This window comes from Bidens hawaiensis, unplaced genomic scaffold (assembly GCF_021521415.1).
Source record: "Bidens hawaiensis isolate Kalapana, Puna unplaced genomic scaffold, B.hawaiensis_p1.1 tig00010570_1, whole genome shotgun sequence".
NCBI classification, from domain to species: Eukaryota; Viridiplantae; Streptophyta; class Magnoliopsida; order Asterales; family Asteraceae; genus Bidens; species Bidens hawaiensis.
In genome coordinates this window covers 116,351-142,887 of record NW_027491808.1, presented here as the reverse complement: position 1 = coordinate 142,887, position 26,537 = coordinate 116,351, and the positions used below count along the sequence as shown (strand labels likewise).

Here is a 26,537-nt window from a genome sequence, read left to right as displayed (position 1 = left end):
GTATTCTTATTGACGGTTTTATTATCTATATTGTTGCTATTATTTATTGTTTTCAAAGACTAGTTGTGGATTTCATACTATATACTTATTGTCCAAAACTATGAAAATTGCTCACCAATCTTTGTGTTGACAAACTATATTTTATGCAATGTTACAGATTTGATGTTAGCTTGATTGGATTACTTGAAGAAACTTTTAATCTTGGCTTTAGGATATTAGAAAATGAAAGAACAAGTTATTTATTTATCTATCTATTTGGCATTTTGTATGAACAATTGTTGTGTTATTTATGACGAAATGGATTTAAATGAGTTACTTAAATATTGTAACTTTATAGTGTCGTTGTGCAATGAGTAATCATGTCACGCCTCAACGTTTCCGCCTTCATTGGTTGGGGTGTGACAATGGGGGAATTTGGCATGTGCCTTGCATGTGGAGAGAGAAAGTCAACAAATGTGTTATTCCTTTTATGCCCTTTACCTTGTGTTCACACTTGATTTCCCCCTAAACTAATCTCAATCCTTCATATTCAAAAATCAATGGACAAGATTACTTTTTATCCTTCGTACAAAAACTATACTTCCTATTATAACCTAACCCTTTACAAAACTATAAAGCCACATTAATTTGACAAACTAAGTCTTAAAACATGCCATCTTCACATGTTATCCCGTTTAACAAAGTTAGTTAAAACATTTTATTCATGTCATAAACAGGCTAGGTGAGTTGAGTCTATTTCAACACAATTTTATTCGTTTCTTTAGTGCGTCGCCCCATTTGTGTCCAAAACCTGTTTAATTACGTATCGAGTCATTGCGTGTCAATAGGCCTTGTTATCAACTTTAAATGATAATCAAATCTGTTGTATGTGCGCAGTTGTTGATTCACAAAAGACAGGATGTGCTGAGGTCGGTAGTTGTCGGGGCCGTTGTTGGCGATGTTGGCCCTAGAATCGGTGACGGAGCCAGGATTTGCTAAGCTGCGTGTACTTTGTGTCTTTCATGTCATCCTGCTTCAACATAACTAAAATAATAATATATGAAGATGGATGGAATATGAACTTTTATCATGTAATTTGCTAATGTTGAATTTATAAAAGAAAAAAAAAATCCATTAATAATGCTTAGGTGTTTGATAAAACATGGTGTATTTATGAATGAAATATGCATTCAACCAAATCCATTTTTCATAAACATAACTTATATAACATTAAACTTACCAAGAACACAAGCATTTATCTTAAACTAAACACAAACATCAAACGAAATCGAACAATCTTTGCACGACCACGCCTTCTAACGAAGAGTCCCAACCGCCCGCTTGTAAGTATACCACTTAGCCACAACAAGATAAGCCCCCAAATTCACCACACTCAAAGCACTCAAAAGCCAGAAAAAATTCTGCAACTGCCCGCGATTCAAATTGTCCGGTATCCACCCAGGCTTCCCCCCTTTAGTACTAACCGACATCACAATCGTCACCAACAAAGAACTCAAATAATTTCCCAAAGAAACAGTTGTAAGCGATAAAGCCGAACACAAACTCCTCATAGAATCCGGGGCTTGATCATAGAAAAACTCCAGTTGACCAATAAACGTAAACACTTCAGCACAACCGATTAAAAAATACTGTGGGACCTGCCAGAATATCGACATTGGCATATGCTCGAGATCATAATAATTGTTTCTCTTGACGATTCCGAGACGGACGACTTCAAGAATCCCGGCTGCTAGCATTGCAAAGATTGATATGACTAAGCCAGTGCCCATTCGTTGGAGCTGAGTGAGGCCCGATTTGTGGCCTGTGTATTTGCGGGCCAGGGGTACGAGGGCCCGGTCGTAGACAGGGACCCAGAAGATGACACTTAAGGTGTCGAATATGCTGAGTGATGCGGGCGGGATTTTGAAGTTGTTGATTGTTATGTCCATGTATGAACCTTGGAGGACAAATAAGTTGCTCAATTGGCTGTAGACGCAGCTGAAGATGATACCCGTGGCCCATATTGGAAGTAGTCGGATGATGGATTTGAATTCCTCAACTTGGGTTACAGTGCAAAGGCGCCACGGGTTGACGGGTCCTTTGGCGTGGTCCGATTGTAATTCTATTGCAGCTTTGTCCAACAAACTACAACAACAATAATAATAATAATAATAATAATAATAATAATAATAATGTTTTTACGAAAATATAAAAAGTGAAAAAGACAACTTTGCAAGAATGAGGTGTTTTGGGCAAAATTTGGTGTCTTTTGCTGTGGCCCATGAGGTGGCAAAGTGGGCCCGTTTGGATTACGCTCAAAATGGGCACTTTTGTGTGTTTGAGTTAAGAGGAGGGATGTTCGAAAAGCTTGACAGCTCACTCGAAAAAACTCATTTGTAAACGAGCCAAGCCCGAACCACGTGGCTTGTTTAAATTAATCCACAAATTTTAATATTAAAGTAGTAGTAGTAGTAGTAACAATAATATTTTGAATCTGCCTCACGATCTTTAAAAAAAAATTAAATAACAAAAAGAATACGTATAATATTATAAAATCTCTGCTTTATAAGTTTTGCAGTATTTGTATGTTCAAAAAGCCCTTTTTTGTTCTTTATATTATTATATATCAGTATGTGTAAAAAAGCGAACGAGCCAGTTCAACGAGCCACGAGTTGGCTCAATCTTTTTACGAGCTGAGCTCAAGCTCAAGTTTGGTCATTTTTATGTGTACGTTAAAACATGCTGGATGAAATTACTGTTGTATTAAATATGATTAAACAATTATGTATTAAAATAATAATAATATACAATTTTTAGCTATTACATATTGGCCTGTTATCCATTTCACCAGGCTCATTTTAAAACGATTTTTGACAAGTTTGCTATTATATATTGGCTCGTTATCAAACAGATACATGAATGGACCCGCTTTTAAATAAATGTTTACCTGAAATCTTTGGTGTGATCAAGTTTGCGACTTCCCGCAATCACAGACTTCGTATCCGCAGTCTCATACAAAACCGACTTATCATCAGGCACATAGACCCTACGTTTCCTCCACGCAGCGACAACAACCTGGCAAATACGGGTCAACGGGCTCCCACCAGGTTTCTGGTTCCGGTACAACCGAGTTCCTGAAAAGAACGAAGCAACTGCAAGCGCCATGGCTACAGCCGGGATACCAAACCCCCAACCCCACCCCCACATTATCTTGGATCCAAACAAGAAGAGATGCAGCAATTAATGCACCAATATTAATTGAGAAATAAAACCAATTAAAGAAAGAACTCTTGTGCTTCTTTTCCACCTCATCTGCATCATCAAACTGATCTGCACCGTAGGATGAGACACACGGTTTGATCCCGCCCGTTGCCAGGGCGACAAGATAAAGTGCTAAGAATGTGACTCCGACTGTTGTACTGGTGGCATGGCAATTTTCGTCGGTGATGCACTTTGGCTTTAATCCGGGAATTGATGCTGATAATGTCAATAATGTCATACCCTGGATAACAAATCAAAAATATAAATGTTAAAACAACAACAATCATACCAGTAAAAATCCCACCAATAGTAAAGCTATTAGCAGGGGGTTGGGTAGCAGCTCGAAACAGGTTGACGTTTTATTCAGGCTCAACATATTGTGGGACGGGACGACGGGTTAGGCAGCCCGTTTAACGATATTTTGTCCCTTCTTTTGGCTTGTTTTTTTTAAAAACAAATGCATACACGACCCAATCCTGAGCCAAGGTAAGCTCGCTGTTTGGACTTTGACGTTATTAGATTAAAGCCCAAATTTTAATATTTACTATAACCCAAATTTTAAAATATATAAATTATAAATTATGCATTCAAAAATATTACGTTTTTGTTTTTATATATGTCAATGTGTGTAAATAATAAAAAATATAAACAGGTCAAATTAAACAAGCTGGCTCGAGCTTTTTATAAAACATTTCAGCTCATCGAGGTAAACAAGCTGAGCCAAGCTGGACCGTTAAACTTTGAGCACTAGCCCGAGCACAACCTGGCTCGGGTCGACTTGTTAACAACCATAATATTGAACGTAGAATAGCTTTCTAGAAATATGGACACTTTTTGCAACAAGCAGGTGGTTAAGATAAGCGAGGTGAGCTAGCTCATTTAACTTCGAATCCAAGCCCGGTCCCACCTTGACTTGGCTTGGCTCATTTACACCCACATCTTGAGCATAAATAATTTTCCAGAAAAACATATGTTTTTTAGTAACCAAACACATCCTAAGCTTTTGGGGACTTCGGCCTGTTTGACCATTTCATTATAGCATTTAACTGCTTGGCCCGTTGAACAGTAAAATACAAGCATTCACGTATCGAATACCTCTATGTTTAAATTCACATAATATAACTAAATACATGTGTATATATACAATAATACAGATATCTATACGCATACCAAAACATAGATGATTGAGAAAATAGCAATGGTCCAGTATCTGCCAAGATAAGAATCCGCAAGAAACGCCCCTAATAACGGTGTGATATAACATGTTCCCGACCAATTCGAGAGGTTTTTTGAAGCAGTAGCACTATGCTGATTAAGATTGTTTTTGAAATAAAGTAACAAATTTGTACTCATTCCATAGTATGCCAATCTTTCACAACACTCATTTCCTGTTACATGTGGCACCAAACATGAAAAACTGGTCAGATTGACTTTCATGAGTCAAATGAATTCCTTTTCAGCTCCAAAATTAACATTAAACAACTCCCTATAAAACAAATAAAGTGATAATAGTAAACGCTGTGATAAAACTGTTGAGATAGAAACTGTTTAAAGATTAAACTATTGCTCTATGTGAGTCAAATTAGGATATGCTAAGTAACAGAATTGACTTTCTAAAAGTCATAAGTCCAGGATTTACCAAGAATAAAAGGGCATGCCTTCCATGTTCCTGTAGTCTTTCTGTTAGCAGGGTTGTTTTTATAATCAACTGTTCCATCTTTAGTGTATGTATCATCTTCTGTATCAACCTTCAAATTGGTTGTATTTACAATTTCTGCCATTATTAGACCAATCTTATCCCTTCAAACTGGTTACTTTAAACCATTAAATACTGCAAATTTATTGGAAATATTTACCAGAATTAGCAACAAGAAAAAAAAAACAACTGAGGTAAATACAAGTAATTCCACTATCCTACAAAATTACAAAGTCTTGAATTTGAATTTATGGTTTTCGTAAAACATTTGACTAATTTCATAATAATCACTTTACAGAATAATATTAAATCCAACCACCCACCAAAATGGGCCTAAAAACACACTAAAAACAAATCTTGTGATCATAGATGATGAATATAAAATATATAATTTTGACCTACAATTCTTGTTAAAGAAAAGCTTGGAAAGTGTTGCAATTTTGCATAAATATTATAATAATATTATTATCAAACAGACTATGAATAAACTGAATCATACCCAGAAAATTCTTGAAATCTATCAAAATTTAAGGTTTTTAGTTTTTACAAACACCCAGAGCTCAAAATCAAGAACCCTTTTCAAGAAAAGCAAATTAAACAAGAAAAATATGAACTTTATAGCGAAATGGAGTACCTGAATTAATGGGTGTTTAGTTAGCTGCTAAAAGAGTGGAAATGAGCAAATGCTTTGAAACAATGTGTGTTTAAAAAGAAGGTTTGACTTATTTTGTCACACTGGATGATAATGAGGAATCTAAGTGCGTAGGCCAAAAGATTCAAAACAAATTATTGATCCATAGGTCCCATTTTTTTTATTTTCTCTTTTTATGTTTTATTAAATGGCAAATATTACTCCTACGTTACTCTACGAGTCTACATAAATAAGTCTAAATTGTTGATCTATTGGTCCCACTTATTATTTTCATAAATATATGTAAACATGATTACTTAGCTGCTTGATTTTAAAACTGTGTTTTATATCTTATTTAATGCCTGAAGTTTATCTGCCACGGAACTATATTTCAGGTAACGATCATATCTTTAACATTGGATAAGCCAGTTATTTTGCTAAAAAGATACGTGTTCGGATTTTAAATACTATTCAATACTTTTTATGCATGTCCAAGTTGATGTATTGACACGTTTTCTAATTCGTGACGTATTCAAGTTCATGTGTTTGACATGCTTTCGAGTTCATATCATATTTTGGTCATTGTTGGATCTGGCCCACAAACATAATCCCTTTTAACAGAAAAAAAAAATAAATTAGTTAGATCTCATTTCCGGTCATGCTTTTGATTGTTTCTTTGTAGCGTTAGCCAATACCTTTGAAAGAGCATGAGTTTTTACTCATAATATTATGTGGTTGGAAATATGGGTAATTTTGTAATATTTGAAACTAGACGTTTGTAATCCATTATTCTATATTTGTAACAAAAAGTTTACTGTTTTTTTGTTACCAAAAATATCTTTTCCATAAACTGCAATTAAATAACTTGGGTTTTCATCTTAACATTAAGGTTGGACCAAAGTGTTTAGTAGTTGGTACCGGTGTTAGTACTGGTGTCAAGTATTCCTAAATAAATTTGTTATGTGTCATTTAGTATTTGAACAAGTATTCCTAAATAAATTTGTTATGTGTCATTTAGTATTTGATACTCATTTTTCACGCATGATATACAAATAGTGACCTCAAATCAAACGGGTTAGTTAATGTATTATTTATGAAGCTTGTTAATCAAAATTTAATAAATAAACAAAATAAGTTGAGTTTGAAATGGGAAATGTTTAAGCGAGGCACAACCATTTGTATAAAAGATAAGTACATTTATGTTACACTTTAAATTAGGGATGTTTAAAAACTGATTTAAGCTGAATTCGGATTGTTTACAAACAAAGTCTAGCTGCCTCATTTACACCCAAGTTGATTTCAAGCTAAGTTTTTCGAGCGAGCAATTTCTTAACAAGCTTCTAGCTTTTTGAAAACACAGGGCTCGATATGGTCATCAATTGATTATTCGTAAGACACTATAAATATTATAAAAAGAACTACCACTTTAATAAGATATAAATATCTATATAGTTTCAAGATAAAAACAACTTGCACTACCGAATTTTAATATAATTAAAAGAAAGTTCAACTCAATACAAAATATACACATCGCCAGTGTTCGTCAAATTAGTGAAAAAGTAACTAAAATGTAGAACATTAAAACTTTGATTCAACTTACAATTCCAACCGAGTTGAGCCAAAGTCAAACTTGAACTCGGGTTATTTACAAATCAAACCGAGCCGAGCTCAATTATTTACAATTAAATCAGTTTCAAGCTTTTACTTGGGTGAGTTTTTAGTTTGGAGTTATTTGAACATTAAATCGTCTTTTTGGAACCACTAGGGGTGATGTTCACACTATGATGTGACTGTGAGAGGTGGGCAGATGTCTTTGTAGATGTGAAGATTTGGCGGTTGTTGGCACGCAATTCAAATCATCATTTAAGGTAAATAGTCGACATCCCAATGAGGCACGTTTCCTTCGGTTTTCATTTCATTTCATACCAAAGAATTTTGAATATTATTTTTAGGGTGAACAGCTTTTCATTTAAACAATAAAAAACATGATAAATTATTAACCCCATGAATCTGTTACAGTAGGGAGAGTAGTCACCGAGCAGAGAAGGATGTAGACGACATGGTTGTCAGCTTGGTCGAGTTTCCTTTTCAGACGTATAGTTAAGGATGAAGATTATGGTTCCTGAGCCTGGTTTTCGGAGAGAGGAGGCACACAAAATTGTTATGTGTGTGATTAAGTTATGATGTTAATCTTTATCTCTCTTTGTATGCACCTAAAGGGAAACCCTTTATTAGTTAACTAGTTTGAAACTCGTGTATTACACGGGGAATTAATAAAAATTATAATATTTAAACATTAAGCAAAATACAATCAATAACACATAACACAATTATCATATATTATTAATACAATTACAACTTACATTAAAATTACATTAATTACAAAACAAACATTACGCAACTATTTTACAAATAAGAAAAAATTTCCTTGTACACTGCATTTGTGTTTGTATTGGTCAGATTACCTTGTTTATCAAGAAGCAGAATCTTTAGCCCACACATGCTTATAACTCTTGACAAGGCAACATATAGCTGTCCATGTGAGAACACGAGTTCTTTCAAGTACAAATCAACCCAAAATAATGATTGACCTTGGCTTTTGTTTATGGTCATCACAAAACATATTGCAAGGGAACATATTGCAAGGGGAAACTGTTGTCTTTGAAACTTATATGTTATTTTGTTGTCTGTTGGAGTCAGTGGTGATCTATGAATCAAAACTCTATGTCCAATATTAGTTCCAGAAATAATTTTTGCTTCAACTACACGAGTACCTAAAGATATAATTTGTAGTCAAGTACCGTTACATAAGCCTTCTTTCTGGTTAAGATTTCTAAGGAGCATAACAGGAACACCGGTTTGAACCCGATATTACAACAACCGGTTTGTAGTTATAAACCACCGGGTTAGGACCGGTTTGGAGTTTTTTTTAGCTAAAAGTGGTTTGAACCCGATATTTTGGAACCGGTTAGAAAAAAACAGGTTTCATCCGGTTTAAAACCTGTTTGTAGCTCAAAACTAATTTATAGCTCACATATCATATCCATTTATTGATCATTGACCATTCCATGTAATACCCAATTGAAAAATCAATTTATTGTAAAGGAAAATATGATTGTAATTATAATAATAATATTAACAATTGCTTATGTTACAATAAGAAAGATATTTTGAAACCGGTTAGTCAAAAACATGTTTAACCAGGTTTAAAACCCGTCTGTCTATATACGTCAGCTTCAAAACTAATTTATAGCTCACATATCATATTCATTTATAGCTCATTAGCCATTCCATGTAATGCCCGGTTGACATTTGAAAATCAATTTATTGTAAAGGAATATAGGAAATATTAATTGGAAATCAATATATGGTAATTAGTTCCAGCCGTAATGGCAGTATCAATACATAGATACCAACACTGATTGGATAATATCAATTGACGTAAGTGTTGGTTGATGTACGTGAGGACTCAAATCCATTGGTAGCATATGGTAAGTAAAATCTTGGTAATGCTTTGGTTGATAGTTTCTCAAGGTTATAAAAAAAGATGATGATATATACAATATGTCAAAACTTCTTTATAAAATATAGGCCTTTAAAATGTAAGAACCGGACGTTCAATTAACTACTCGGGTCTAAACCGAAAACTGGTTTATGCACCTCTAGTAACAAATGTGTCAACTACTATTTTAAAAAGGAAGCAGTAAATAGAAAATGTTGTTTAATAATTTATTGTTGTTGTATATTAAAGGAAAATAACTTAAAATGAAAAGTGACATACCTTTACATTAAATGTGTCAACGGACGCACCAACAGTAATGAAGTCGGACTCTTAATGTTATTGAATGAATTAAACAAATAAATTTAAGTAAGACTAAACAAATCAAAATATCAATTGATTTGAAATTGGAAATAATTATTTATTAAAAAGTGTTGATTGGCCATGGAAAGTTTAAAATATCAATTGAAAAATTGTTAGTTCGCCATTATTTTAGGCAATTAGCAAACCAAGGATAGGATAATAATAAGCTATTGACGAAAATTAAAGATCATTCCTTTTGAAAATTAAAGTTGAAATCAAAACATTAGTGAAAAATAATTGAATAGAAAAAATTCCAAAAAGTTAAATCCCCATAGAAAATATTCAAAGCAAAAAAATCTAGATTTTAATTAAAACAGTTAAACTTTATTTTAAAAGATCAACATTTTTAGTCTCAGAATTGCTTTGACTTTTGAACAGTTATTAAGTCAAATTCAATACTTACAAGTTACAATCTTAAAAATTAATACAATATAATTGCTAATATATTAAATACATAATTAAATTAAATTGATTTATCTAGTGGATATAGGTTAGAAAAAAGGGTGTCATGAGAGCATGACAAGTTGCAAAATATGGTACTCTTTTATTAGAGTAGTAAGATTAAAGGTAATATAGCTCATCAACAATTACCAAACTAATATATAATAAGATATAATTAACATTTTGATCTAATATTATATAAATGATAATGATGGCCGTATAAATAAATATATAAATACTATATTTAGTCTTACATGGGTAGGTTGATGTAACACAAAGTGTACATCTTATTGCATTGAATTCCATATTTTGTGTTAAACATGCAAATTCATTGTTTTTGATACTTATTTTGAGTCATTTGTGACTTTGCAGGTCCGGGCGCTCGCCCGACAAAGAAAACATGAAAAGAGGTCGTCTCGGGGACAAAATACAGCATTCTGCCAGACCTGCACGCCCATGCCAACCAGTGCACTTGCCAGTGCACAACCGTGCATGCCCGTGCCCAAAAAGAGAAATCTGACTTTTTGGTCAGATTAAAGCAAGGAGTTGACTTTCCAAATTGGTGCACGACCGTTAATGCCCGTGTACATGCCTGTGCACGACGTCCAGAAAGCTTAAATACACCCCCATTATCCTCATTTTGTGATGTGGAGTCTTGGGGATTTTCTCTCAACCAAGTGTTGCATTTTTAGGGGATTCTTTGAGGCTTCCACCAACATAAGATTTATCATTCCATCCTTCAATCCTTGCTTGATTTTGGTTTGCATTTCTATGTTTAAGAGCATGTTTTGTAAGCTTATTTCTATTTTGATTGTGGTTGTATTAAGCCTTATGGGCTAAAGACATTTACTATCTAGACATTGTTGAAACTTTTACTAGTGTGATTTTTATCTATGTATGGTTATAGTAATTTGGTTTTCTTTCAAGGAAATGTTGAAGTTATGAGTTGATATTGATGGTGTTCATACTTGTTAGAATTGCATACCTTATTAGTCTTACAAATGTTTAGGCATTCATGTTGGAAAACTATGTTCTAGATGTTTGTTTGTAAACTTTGAATGTTCATGTTTTCTTTGTTTACATTGCTAAGTTAGGAATGACTAGTAAAGATTAGTTCGGTTATAATATTATTGACGAGCATTAAACCCTACACTTGATATTGGAAAATTGATGAGTGTTGTTATGATTCTTGATTTGGTGATGACTTACTAGTTAAAGTTTCATAAGTTGATGCTTAATTCATGAGTTTAGCTAATTTAGTGTAATCTTAGGTGGTTAGAATGTTGTTCATGCTAGCTTTCCTTTGATTATGAGACTTTGTTGTTTTGACAAACAATTTAGTCTATGTTTAATTCTTGATTGAAAACCCATCATGATGATTATTTGTTAGTATTAGGTTGCTTGATTATAATCTAGTATTTATGTTTAGATTCATGATGTTTACCATATCATTGCTATTTTATCACATTGGTATAGTGGATGCATGTCTAGGTAGTTTTGTTGGATTGATTGTTTCTTGTATTTTTACTTGCTTTGTTTTCATTGTATGCTAGTTTAGTTAGTTAAAAACTCAAATTAAGATTTCTTTGTTCAGTTACTCATTTACAAAGATTTGGTACTAGAAAATTACCGTATTCATAGATTGAAACTCGGTTCTTGCCGACGCTTTATTACAAACGACAGATACACGTGCCTTTTGTGTGTGGTTTAGTTGTAGGTGAAAACCTATTTTTAAAACCTGATTTGTGGTGGAACTTTTATCCAAATTTATATATATATATATTCACACACATCATAGGGTGTCTAACTTGGAGCACCCGGGCTCGTGTGGGTTGAGCGAGCACAACCCCCACTCCATCCTCCTAGCTCGAGAGTGAATGTGAGTATTGATTCGAGATATTATGATTATTGGTAACTAAAACTTCTTATTTTATGAAATCAGTCATGCTCTTGTTGATAAAGTGACAATGATAATAAATTTCATTTTTTAAGCGATCGTGAACTTAATGTATTCAACACTCCAGTACTTTTGGATTATTTTTTAAGTTAAACATGCATTTTTATAAAATTATAGGGTTAACTAGTCATACCGGTTTGAACTTCCCGATACAACCGATTATACCAACTCTAAGCCATCCTGGTACAATTAATAAATCGGGTTTTTTAGACCGACTACAACCCAACCCTTCCTGCCCAAAATTTTTAGATTGCCTATCTCATGGTCCTACCAGGATGTGCTTTTATGCTTTGAAGTTTGGAGTGCACAATACCCAATCATTTGATTTTGACTTTGCCTCATTTTTGTGTTGAAGTTTTTTTTAGGAGAAAAATTCTTAAAATAGTCTTTCTTAAAGAGAAAAAATCCAAAATAGTTTTTTGTTTTTTAAAATTTTTTCGAATTTTGACTATCTAGACATATTGGGAAAAGATAAAAATAAAAAAGGGACAGGCCAAATTTCGAAGGAAAGTTAGGGAGGAGATGAGATTTGGGAAATAATGAAGGTAAAGTCCAAATTCTTTTAAAATCTTAGAGCAAAAGTTCAAATTTTTCTAAAATTTTTTTTCTCAAAATACCGTATTGAGAGACTGTTTATTTATGTTTCCTACATTTTCCGTCCATATTTTCAAATTCTAGGAAAAAGAAATTTTCAAATCTCGTATTGAGAGACAAGATTCTACCACCACCGCCCACCTTCTACCACAACCACCACAACCGCCACCATCCACCACCACCACCCACCGTTCGCCTTCTACCACCACCACAACCGCCACCATCCACCACCACCACCATCCACCCCCACCACCCGCCCACCATCCGTCACCACCACCCACCGTCCTCCTCCACCACCGTCTGCCATCCGACGGTAAAAATGAAGATAAAGATAAAGATGAAAATGAAGATGAAGAAGGTGAAGATGAAGATGAAGAAGAAGAAGATGATGATGATGATGATGATGATGAAGATGATGGAGAAGACGGTGGTGGTGGAGGACGGTGGGTGGTGGTGGCGGACAGTGCGTGGGTGGTGGTGGTGGATGGTGGCGGTAGTGGTGGTGGTAGAAGGCGAACGGTGGGTGATGGTAGAATCTCATCTCTCAATACGAGATTTGAAAATTTCTTTTTTTTAGAATTTTCAAATATGGACGGAAAATGTAGGAAATATAAAAAAACATTATCTCAAGATGGTATTTTGAGAAAAAAAGTTTTGAAAAAATTTGAACTTTTACTTCAAGATTTCAAAAAAAAAATTAGACTTTACCTTCATTATTTCCTCAAATCTCTCTCCTCCCTAACTTTCCTTCGAAATTTGGCCTGCTTCCTCTTTATTTTTATCTTTTCCCAATGCGTCTTGACAATACAAATTCAAAAAAATTTGAGGAAAAAAAAGGTTGTTTTAGGCTTTCTCTTTCTAAAAAAGGCTACTTTTGGAATTTTCCCCTTTTTAGGAGTGAGCCAATTAATGAAGTGATTTCACGTGTTAGGCATTATTTTACTGATATATATAATCACGAACCTTGGTGCCGCAAAATTCATAATTATACATATCATCATATTGGTCTGTGATTTTATTTTTTATTTTTGTTTTTTTTAGTTCGATTAATATAACGAACGTAAAGGAAATCGACCAAACGTACTTTTTTGTTTTAGTTCAGGTAGCATAACAAAAACTCACGGAAACCGTCAAATTCATGCACACTTGCCGTCTCAATGCCCGTGATCGATTACGCTCGGGTTTTACCAAAGCGCAAGTTTACCGACCGACCCCCACCCCCCAAATTGGCTATTGGTACAACTCAATTTTTATACTTTTTTTTTGTTTTTATAGCTCCGGTACCGTAACGCACATAATCAAAACTAACCAAATTTGTGACGAGTTATTGCCTCAATGGCCGGGACCAACAACACTTGGGAACCGTCAGGATTTGCCGACCAAATAAACATCGTTTCAAATATTTTATTTTTTTTGTATTAATTTGACGAATTAATTTTTTTAGGTTTTAACACTAAAATTTGTTTACCAATGATGTGTATATAGTGGCCGAACCCGGTCAATTTTTTATTTTATTTATTACTTATAGGCAGTGACGGATCCAGAAAATTTTCTTGCAGGGTCGCAAAACTTCTGGGTCAGTACTCAGTTGCTTATCGCTATATAAAATTTTTTTTCGGTCTGGTCCGGTTGTACGGGTCGGGTCAAATCGATATATAATTTCTTTTTTGATCCGCTTTGGTCGTTTAAGTCGGGTTAAATCGGGCTGGGTCATATGAAAAAAAGATAATCACACAACATATCATATTACCCTATAACCAAAAAAAATACATGATACATCATTAGTTATGCATAATTAAAATACAATAAATTTATAGTTGTTTTCTACGAGTTTTTATTTTTGGTATCTAATCATAACATCATTCGTTCGATATTCATATATTAAAAAAATATAAAAGCAAAACAAATGCTTATTAAAAGTTAAAAAGTTAATTAATCATGTACGAAATAAATGGGTAAGTAATTTTGGGCAATAAAACATACTAACTTTATTATATATTAGGTTATAAGTAAACTAACTCATAAATTACTAAATATTTTGATGACATTATCTTTATTTTCACATGTTCTATTAAATTTTAGTAAAATAATGGGCTGTGAAAGAGAGTTAATAAAGACCCATTACATACTTAAAATGTTAAATTAGGTCATCTTCCTTCTTTTCTTCTTTAACTGTAACATGAAAATACTTATTTGCGCCGACTGCCAGAAAATAAGGTTGGTTTACTCTTTTTTTCATCTCAAGTTCTCTCTGTTGGTGGTCGTTCGAAAATCCATAGGGGTCGGTGTCAAAATTTCATAGGGGTCGACCGAAATTTTAACACATATATACCACTAAAATTTTTTTTTCACAAGGGTCGGCCGACACCCCTACAACCAAGGTAGCTACGCCATTCTTTTTCTGCGAGGCGTACCCAGTATCACAAAATCTCTAGAAACATTTCATGGTTAACCAGTGACAAATAAAAACTTAAATTTTAAAGAGAGGCAACGATGTCGTTTTCGTCAGTTAGTCTGTTGTCGTTTTTTGTGATAATTTAAGAATTCGTCATTAAATTTTAGAGCACCCATAGAGAAGAAAAAGAAGAAGATGGTATGAGGAGAAGGATTCCTGTCACTTTCTTTGTACTCATAAAATATATGTCCAGAAAAATATTGTGTTTATTATAATAATATACGCGGCACCGTATTTTGTTAATTGATCGTCATCATTCATCTATATTTATTATTATTATTATTATTATTTTTGAACGGCTAAAATATTATTAAAAAACTCTAATACTTAGCAGAATCTTGAAACGGGGGACCATATAACACCAAACTTCAAGTTTTTTATAATGTAAAATTACACTAACTTAAACAATCAAGTTTCTTTTGTCGCCCCCTATTTTTTTTACCCATGAGAAAAGTATTCGAGCTAACCATATAGATAACGGTTATATGAATGATGCTTGCATTTAGCATTTGTTATACTATAAATAAGTTTTTTTGAAAGTCGCGATTGAAGATATTATGAGTTGTTTTCAAAACATGAAAACGTGTAAGAAACAAATACAATATGTAATAAGTTTTTTATTTAATATGACTTTGTATTTTATTTAATCTTGACGGTGTATTTTGTTTTAATAGTGATATTGTGTTTTAGTTATTTAGCCTAATGGCTGACCAGACTCATCCAGGGCCCAAAAATTTGACGCTAGAAAAAAACTGAATACCGAAAAATTCCGAACCCATAGGAAAAAATTCTTGACTCCGCCGTTGTGTGTATACTGTAACGAATGTATCCGACACCGACCAAATTCATGTCGACCCACCTTAGTGATGCTCGGGTTAGACCGACGCCCGGATTTCAACGCTGGTGATTTGCCAACTCCCCGGCGCAAAGCACCAGGTAAAAAAACTAGTTAATCTATAAGATCTATAGATTTGGAATAAGTATAAATGAATACGGGTCATTTTAGGCCGAACTATCAAACATGTTTAGGTAAGCTAGCCATCTTGTGTTCACATAGCGATCCATAACTTTTTATTGTTTAAAATCAAATAAATGTGATTTATGTTATATGCTAGATTCGTTGGGTATTTCATGTTAACTTAAAAGTAAAAAAAGAGAAAACATGTTTTATAGTTTAAACTTAATTATTTTATAAATTAATTTATAGTTTTCATCTTTTAGGCATGTTAAAAAATACATATTTCGTCATTCTTCAAGTACCATAGTTTTATATTAGATTCGGCATCAATTTCATTCTTTCTACGTACGCTAGATTTTAAAACAGCTTTTTAATACGACTGTTTTAATATTGAGTTAAGGGATTTACATATTGTCCGTTATTAAACACCATAAATTACATATTTCCCCAGTCAAGGAAATCAAATTACATATTTACCCCCTTTCATAGCAAATTACTCAATTACTCTTATTTAATTAAAAAAATAAACAAATACAAACTTATATTAATAATTATAAAGGTTAACCCACATCATCTATCATCTTCTCAGCCCTACTGATTTTCCGGCGACATTTCGGTCACATGGCACACCCTGATTCTCACAGCTTACCTCATCTACGCCGTCTTCTTTGAATTCTGCCGTCTTCCTTTGCATAAACCCACCGGCGACGTCGATTACCGTGCCTCGCAGCTCTCAAACCCGAATTCTTTTTGTAGATTCAATTAATTGCTTGAATCTTGAGTTTAGTTGTTTGAGTGGGGTTTCGCTCATATCTGAAAAAAACGCGACTATGGTGGTGGTCGCCGGAGATGGATTGAGCAAACCCAGTAAAATGAAATGGTGGTTAAATTTGCAAATATTTTGAACTTGTAGTGTGTGATCAGAAACTTATTTGTTGTATCATGTTTTAGGGGGTTTGAGAATTCTGAGAACTAAAAGATCTGGTAAAGAAAATAACAAGGAAGAAGAAACAGATTGGTGGTTCACAAAACTGATGTCATTTTTCTTTTTCATATAAAGGGTAAAATCGCCCATTAATGAGTTAATTTAATAAAATTGGTATGTATGTATGTATATAAGATATGTGTTTTAGGGAGAAAAATATGTAATTGAGTTTTATGGGTTAGAGAAATATATATAATTTTAATCGGATCCATGTACATGACTACATACATCTACATAATTTAACACATAGTAATGTAGTATCACACCATCGGCCTGTGGGTGTTCCGGCCCACCAATCATATAGACCAAATAAACCCACTCCATAAAGCCATAAAGGCCGATTATATTTTATAATAATTTGTCGTTCAGAAATATCTTTTTCAAATATTTGGAATACAAATGCATGAACAAAGATTTAACGAATCGCAACGCCGAAGAAAATATGAGAAAAAAACAAATAAATCATATGCAATCATGTTTCCGAATAAGATCTGGCCGATTTTGTTTCCTACATCTTAGTTGTTACCTCTGTGTCAAAGAACATTGACTAGGTTCAGTTCTTCTAATTCGTACATGTTTGGGTTAAGATAGATCTTTGGATACAACAAACAGTGCGTCTTTCAACTCAATGACAAACCATAAAGTTAACTACATCCATGTTACTACCCCGTTTTGAAAAATAATTCGACTGCTTGAACAAAGACGTATTGAAACGATCCTTTGTATTAAGTATTGCTTTACTAGTTTGTTGTAGTGAAGACTGAATCAAGAACACCCACTCAGCAATGCACGTCTTCCATTCCATTATCCTATTTCATATTCAATTTCCACATCCATGTGGCAATGGTTCTTTATGCAAGTTGTTTTCTTTTTGTTGAAGTACCATAACTCTTTTTTTTGGAATAGAACATAAAATTTGCCTCAAAACACTATTCTACTTGTCTGTTTTTATAGAGACCGGTTATCTCGAATCAACCGTATCATTGACACTGTGACCGACGAAGAAAACAAAAGAACCTTGAATGTCCCTTAACGGTGGTTAAGAATTGACTAAACCCATGTGATACTAGACATCTAATTACAATTTTGTTGATATCGAAACTTAGAATTGATCAGACTAATGTAGGTCCAAACTTATTAGAAACAATAGACCATTAGCTTTAGCTCGTTACTTCTTGGGCTTTGGCATTTGATGACCAACTTGGAACATCAACATCTGAAAAAGGACAGGAATTTACGCATGCCAAATATCAACTTTATATTATCAATGTTAAAAAAATTAGTTTTGGAAATATAACTCTATTTTTTTATATGTTGATAAATCTATGCATTACATCTGTCTGGCTGTTCCTTTTTTTAAGGGATTTTTATATATTTCCTCTTATTTAACACCCTTAATTACATATTTTCTCACACCTTAACAAGCAATTAAATATTTCCTCTTTTCATATCAAATTACCAAGTTAACCATATCCCTTACAATTAATAAATTAATTAAAAAATAAAGTTATATTAGTAATTTTTAAATCCACTACATCAAATCATCTTTTCCAACCTATTTCCGGCAAACTTGATTTTTACGGCAAGCTTCCGGCCATCTCATCACCGTCATAAATGACTACCACCACTTTTTCCCTCTAAATTACGCCGTCTCATGTACACTTTTTTATTATACTTTAGTTGTTTTTGTTGGTAAAAAAAATTTAAATCCAAAACTTTTTAATATTGACTATTGATTAAAAGTTCGATGCCCGTTGGTTTATTAGTGTTCGATATGTTCGTCTTTACATCGACTCGGTTTGGATTGATCTTGAAGAGATATGTAGTTGATGTTTTAAGGAAGATGATATATGTAATAATGTAAATACTTATTTAATTATGTCATTAAGGGTAAAACAGTCATTTAATTAGTTAATTTTAATGAAATGGTGAGATATGTAATATGTGTGGTTTAAGGAGGGGAAATATGTAATTGATTTTTAAGGGATGAGTAAATATGTAATAAGGGAACGTAGCAGGGGATATATGTAAATGCCTTTTTTTCTAATTACATTAGTCTATGTATTATCTTTATTTGTATGCTATTCAAATTTTTAAAGATATGTTGTTTCAAAACTCGTTCTTTTTATATTGACTTATAGAATCAACAATATTTTCAATCAATCAAATCCAGCAAAAATCTCAACAATAGCAAAGTTATTAGTAGAGTATGTAAAGGACGAGAAGTAGGCAAACCTTACCTTTATCTCAAGGAATATAGATGTTGTTTCCAAGTTGACTCCCAACTCAAAAACTATATGTATGTCGTTGTATAAAAGAACCACAAAAGATCAACAATAGACAGCGGAGAAAACAACGGATATGTAGGCAACAATAATGCCGGTATTCATAATAATGAATAGATAAATAGAAATAGTGATAATAGTAACGAATACCAGAATATAAAATAATAATTCAAAAAGTAAAATATTACTACAATGTGAATTTGATAATTTCAATATATTCAACGTTAATCATTAGTATAAATTATATAATGAAAGTATGCTTCAATAAGAGTTCAATTTTCGCACATCATACCAGTATTTCTTTGGGTAGGAAAAACTATTTAAATATACAACTCATTAATTTTTTATATATTAGTTTAATTAAATAATAAACAATGATGGAGCACGAGCGGTCCCCCCATCATTTTCCAGCTATAAATATTGATATACTTTTGTTTATTTATTTTGATTCATTCTATTATTTATTATTTTATTACTTTTCGGGAAAGAAAAAAAAAACAGGCCTTACCCCTTTCGTCCATCAAGGGTCACCTTTACTTCGGGGGTGACCAAATTAATACAACAATTTTGGCATTTTATCATAATTTCTCATGATTAAAGTTTCAAACTTTTAATGCAATATTTAATCACACAAATAAGTTAAATACTGAATTAGTGTTTTTAATTTACTGGCTGGATCAATCTAAAAGTTTTGTTATAAATCAATCTAAACTTAAAAGTAAATTAATAAAGTCACCCAAAAGAATGATGGAGAAAGAATAGCTTCTTTTCTATAACTTCGTATCCTATGCAAAACATTAGGCGTTTCTTTTTTAATATTGTTTTCTCTTCTTTTAATCAATGTTTTCTATATTAACGGATGAACTCATCCAACATGTCTAAAAACGGATAATTATTCATGTATGTGACATGTAGAGCTTACATATCTAAGGACATATGCTGCAAACTTGCAGTTTAACTAAAAAGTGTTATAACATCACTGTTACGTAGACAATGCGGCTTAACCAACCCACCATTGAACTATTACGTTGTGGTTAACTAGAAAATTAAACAAAAGCAAAAAAAAAAAAAAAAAAAATTGATGATTGGCTAAGGTTCCATAAACCCAACTTCTTTTCTTTCTAACGCTTGTTAAAGGGGTGACGACCGACACCCCATGTTTGGCGGCGACCTGACAACCCTCGCCCCTCCAAAACCACGAGCATTCTAGTTACTATAACATGTGACCGAAAACCATCGAATTTGTTGATGGGCTAGATTAACCAGGCAAGTCAAACTAATGACTTGCTTGACTTTTAGTTATATAAAACTAATCAAGAAATCTGACTTTTTAAACAATATATAGCACTAAATTAAAAGTGAGATGAAACAAATAACATTTTCAGATATAAACGAACGAGTGCACACTTACATAAGGTATGAATAAATTTATTTAATTATTTATGTTGAGAAAAAGCCAAAAATATTGATGAGAATTTAGGTATGAAGAAAGAGGTGCCCTTATTAATTAGGGGAAAGGCCCAACTACTTTTGGGGGTTGCAATATGATTGGTTGATGGAACTACTTCTCCTTTAATTATATTATATTATATTATATTATTTTTAATCATTTTGTTATTTAAATATTTTGAAATTAAACCATTTGTCTCGTTTGTTTTTCAGTCTTCAAAATACAAATTGATTATGCACATGATGATGTGAGCCTCCTTTATTTGTATTTTCGTATTTTCCGTTTTTGGAACCATGTCGGTATGGAGTTTGTTTGGCGCCTTGGTTGATTGTTGATCCTTCATATTTTTTTGAGTTTATTATTAGAAAATGTGTGCTATTTGCAACTTGCAATAGTAGAAAATGTGAGACTATTTAAGATTGAAAATATATACACATTAAGAATTTTGAGTTAACGTACTTACATAGTAATCCAGTATATTAGAAATAAAGATCCAGTGTAAACTTGTTGAAGATTGAAAAATACATTTAGGGTATGTTTGGTATGACGTAATGGAATGGATGAGGGAATGGAATGGACCAAGGAATAGAATGGACCATTACCATTTCATTGTCATGTTTGGTTACCATATAGGAATAAAATAATCATCCTTTTATTATTATTATTATTATTATTATTATTATTATTATTATTATTATTATTCCAGTAGTAACAACAACAAATAATATTAATAATATGAATATCCGTATTAACTTATTTTTAAGACCTGTGCCTTTCAACGAGGCCACTAAAGCGAATAAAAATAATCATAAAAATGTTGAATCACGCATGCGTGTTATGAAGCGTTGACTTGTCAAATAATTTTAATAATATTGATAATGTGATAATAACTCTAATATAATAATTGTTATATTATAATATAAAAATAATGATAATATAATAAAATTAATAGCAATAATATAATAATTCGATAATGTAATAATAATTATAACTTTATAATATAATAATAATAATCATATTATTATTATTATTTTTATCATTATCATTGTTATTATTATTATTATTGTTATTGTTGTTGATTTCATTCATTGAAGGAATGAAAAAAAAAACGTCTACTCCTTAAGGAATGAAAATCCTATATTTGGAAAGAATTTCATTCACTATGGAATGGTTCATTCCATTACCACATGACAACCAAACATGGTTTTTTCCATTCCTTTGGAATGATACATTCCATTCCGCCTCTCATTCCCTTATACCAAACGCTAACTTAAGAATTTCAACTTAATGTGACTACATAGTAATCTAGTATATGAAAAATAAAATTGGCTTCTTTTGAAAATATTCCAACAATACCTTTTTTTTTTCAGAATATATTTAGTTTCGAAAAGACAGATTAGCTAGGACATAACTAGATTATGAAAACATAGTAGCAAAGGGTGCAGCAAAGTCATTTGGTTCTTTTATTACATCTTAGATGAATACACCTAATGCAGATCTTTCGTCTCCATTTTGTCCATCGTATATCGATCATTTAACTAACTATGGGTTGATGTCTTGTTTATATTGGGTTAGAGACTTAGAGTTAATCCTTGGTAAGCCGTATCCTTGTTAAAGCAGCGTAAACAATATCAAGAGTGTTCTAATAATTAAAACATTCCGACATTATATGTATGTGTTGTACATTAAGATTTACTTCCAACCTTATTTATCATTATGGTTTCAAGTTTTGATAGCCATGTGGTCATGCTATAAAACCACAAAAAAGTTCAACTATCACAAAATAATTTATTGGGAGTAATTAACAACCAGGTCTAAACTTAGTTAGCACACAAGACGTTTAAAGGATATGCTCATGTACTTGATGTGAAAAAGGTTAGCATATTGCCTTAAAATTCCTGTTAAAGTTCAATAAAAACAAAATAATTCGCATTCAAAATTGATTTTTCATTTCCTTAAATAGATGTCTCTTAATCTTTGTTATCTTCTTCTTATGAGAAATAGTACAAGTGTGAATTTGATGATTCTATAGTGCTCTTTTTAAAGTTTTAACACTTCATTCAAAAGGATGAAGTGTCACACTTGATATATGTATCTAAAGATGAAATATATTATGCACAAAAGGAGAGAAATAACACTTTCACTAAAATATTATAGGTTCACAAATTCACATAAAGTATGAGTCAAATGTTTTAACATCCAACAACAACTACCAAACCCAATAGAATCTTATCAATAATCAAGCTATTGATAGGGTCTAAGAGCATTCATTTCCTACCCATCAAATTATATGAGTGGTTTAGAGTGTTGTGAGAAGAGGCGAGAGAAAATATAGTGGTTTTTAGTATATTTGAAAAGTTCCTGAAACATTCTAAAATTTTTTTATTATGTTTTTAAAATGGTTGTGAGTAAAGAAGAAAGAAGATATAATGATAAAGATAGAGAAAATTATTATTTAATTGAACATTAAAGATAGAAAAAACAGTGATTATTAGTATAATTTTAGATTTTGAGATAGGGAAATAGATAATAATGCTCTAAAGATGATACAATGTAGGCAAAAAGACTGTTTCAGGGAAATCCTTAACTCCAATAACCATCTACAGACCAAAAAAGGTAAAATATAAACATAGTGTTTCTTATATAAAATGTATAATGTCAGTAAGCCATCAGTAACAGAAAATATTGAAAAAAATATAATTAATAGAAAAACACTATAGAGATTAGAGACACGAAGACATGAAGATATCATGCAACCCAATCATCTACCCATTGCTCACTAACTCACTTTCCTATGTAAACCAGTCTACTTGTCACAAAACATTATTAGGACAGTTTCTTAGGAAACATGTAATAACATATATATTCACTAACAAGTATATATACATATATTTTTGGTCTTAAATGACCAAACAAAACAAAGTAATTGGTCATGAAATGATGAAAAATAGGCACATGTCCAACGAGCTCAAGTATATGTCAAACACGTTATTCAAACAAATTGACCAAATAATTAAACAAACTTATCCCCGAAGTTCATGACTTGCCAAGAATCTATCAAATAAAAATGAGTTGAGATGTTGCCACATAACACAAGAATCATAATAACCGAATAAATAACTATAGAGTCATCCCATAAACCCATACCATAAACCCATACGTTTTCTATGAAATTAAATGTTAAGTTGCCCGAAATTCTCTTAGAGCACACAAAAGAGACATAGCAATCCAAACAATAGCGGATATAACATAAAAGTTGAGGACTACTGCAAACTACAAAAATCTTTTTTTATGACCATCCAATACATGAAATGAAGAAGGAAAAAAATTGAATTAAAAATATACTTCGTCAAAAAAGTTGAGTGGTAGCACAGTTTATCCCTCAAGCTATGCTATATCCGCCTGTGGGCTCAAAAATGATGTAACATCAGTATGTATAATAACGTGTCTATGATACCCCATAAATGGTTAATACTAATAGGTAGAACCAAAGCATATAAATATAAACCCTGTTAAAATAACCAAGTCTTTTCGAAAAACATTATATTAAACAATAGACTAACACAATAACACGGTTATCAAAAGAATTGCATAAGTGATTCGATGATGATGATGATAATTAGGGATGACAATGGGCAGGGTATTGGTAATCTTATGCTCATACCCGTTTGTAAAGCCATGTCCCATACCCAGCCCATTATCCGCTAGTATTTGTCGGGTAATTACCCGTCGGGTATCGGGTATACCTGCTGGGATTTTCAAGTATATTTTTTATTGTCATTTTGATTCTTTTATGTCTTTTATTCATTCTACAATTATTGCAAATTAAAATATAATGCACTCCATATATATAATCGTTACAATAAAAAAATAACATCACTATAATTTTTATATAGTTTTTAAATATATATACTTCACAACCTACAAAATTAAAAGAATTTTTCGGGTATATGATTCGAGTAAACGGGTATGCGTTTTCGGGTAATCGAGCCGGGTATCATCTAATCCCATACCCGGGAAAAATTTTAAATCTCAATCCCATACCCATCGGGTTTCGGGTATACCGTCCCATTTGTTTTGGGTTTCGGGTATACCCGTCAGGCCTGGGCTTTTTTGCTAATAATAAATAATAAAGGGATTCAGTCATATAATAATTAGTTTATAAACTTAAGCAAACAATAAACTAGGCACCGCATAAATATATAATATAAAGTGAATTGGTCATATAATTCTTTTAAAAGAAAAGGTTAAAATCGTGTCGAATCCCATTGACATGGCTGAGAATCTATTGATAGCTCCTCCTAACTTCATAATAAAACACTTATAGTTTATAAACTATTGACGTTGATTAGAAAATGACCGTTTTATTTACTTTAATCCAAATTGCAATCACACATAGCCTAATGTAATGTGTGAGAATGTATAATATTCAAAAGAGCAAAGAACATAATACATTTTTCTTTAACTATGGCCAAGCAAGCCTTTCAGAGACGAAATGTCAACCATCCATACTGATTTGATGCTTCAGGCTTGATTCACCTGAAACATCATTAAGGTGAAACCCACCACTGTGGGAACTCGAAAGACCCCCTTAATTCACGTTTCGAATCTAAGACCTACAGATCCAAATCCTTAAATGTCACCCTATGTCATGGACCAGCAAACCAATTGCAAGAACTTATTACTATACTACATTGCAAATCTTTATTAATACAAACAAAAAGGATCTATGACCCAGAAAATAAGAGTAACATATGCGAGTCCGTGTGTTCTCAAACCATGCTTGAAGAGCGTTATATATTATACATTAAACTTGTATTTGAAGGAAATATGCAAAGTGTTTAAGTTTAGAGGGGGATATATGCAATAATGGACAATCAAGAACTGAAACACGTATGAATCAAATTGCTACATCAATAAATTAAATTAAAACTATCCGGACAAGAGCTGACTAAAACCTAACTACATCCCCATTCACCGAAAAGAAGTCAAGAACACAAAGGCAATGTCTACTATTATAGGTTGAATTATGATGTTTTGGTAGAAGAAGCATGACTTAATGCTTTGAATCTAAAATGATAATGCGCCTTTTTAAGATCACTTCTATAAATAGGTGTGCTTGGAGTTTAGTGAGGTGGAGCCATGATGAAAATAACACATTTCTTTTGGTCAAGTGGAAAGTTTTTGAATGCTCACTTGATTATACGAAGTGTAAATTTGCTTTGGTGCTAAGTATCTTGTTATGCACGAGGCTACAATGCGGTCGCATGTTGGAATAATGATATGGGACATGTAAGTGGTTAGTGATGTGTGAATTTATCTTGGGACATGAAAGATATCTTGAGTATAAAACATTGACAACATCTACGATCGTGCATACTATGATTTGTGAAACAATAATGGATGATAAAAGCGGTGGTTTTATAAAATGCTAATGTTCTAGCAACCACGTAGGGTAACTATTTCAAAGGCGTTGAAATACCATGTCACATAAATAAGCAAACAGCTCGTTATGCAACCAAAAACACCACCACGCGCGAATATGTTGTTGTCGGGTTCTCTTCAAAATTTTTAATTTTAGGAAACACCGTTCTTTTGTGTAGCCGATGGATGATTCCACCATTAAAGGTCTGCTGTTTAACCGAACAGGAGATGGATCAGTAGCATGGAGGCATTATAGGAGTTGAGGTCTTACATTATTTTTGTTAAGTACAATGTAAAAGTTTTATTTAGCTTGATTTTCTTTAATGTTTTGTTAGTGATACGTGTTATAGTTTCAAGCATACTAATATTTTTTTTTTGTTTTAATGTACGTTATATTCAGCTTACATCGAAACAGAAGGCAAGCGGGCAACAAGCTGCGCCGCTACCCCTTTTTGAATTTGTAATTGATAATTGAATTTGTAATTTATAAAATGAAAAGAAATACACACACGATATTAAGACCATAAGTGTAATTGACGTCTCTCCTCTATCATAGAGG

General features: G+C 32.5%; 1 pseudogene across 1 annotated transcript; it reads right to left on the bottom strand.

Moving 5' to 3' along the window:
• Window positions 1-1,252: 1,252 nt before the first annotated feature.
• On the bottom strand, window positions 1,253-5,592 carry LOC143535692 (protein NRT1/ PTR FAMILY 8.1-like; annotated as a pseudogene). Its single transcript, XR_013135750.1, has 5 exons — window positions 5,571-5,592; window positions 4,880-5,040; window positions 4,411-4,628; window positions 2,927-3,481; window positions 1,253-2,124 (listed from the first exon to the last, which is right to left on the bottom strand). The product of XR_013135750.1 is annotated as a protein NRT1/ PTR FAMILY 8.1-like (transcript).
• Between the last annotated feature and the right edge of the window lie 20,945 nt (window positions 5,593-26,537).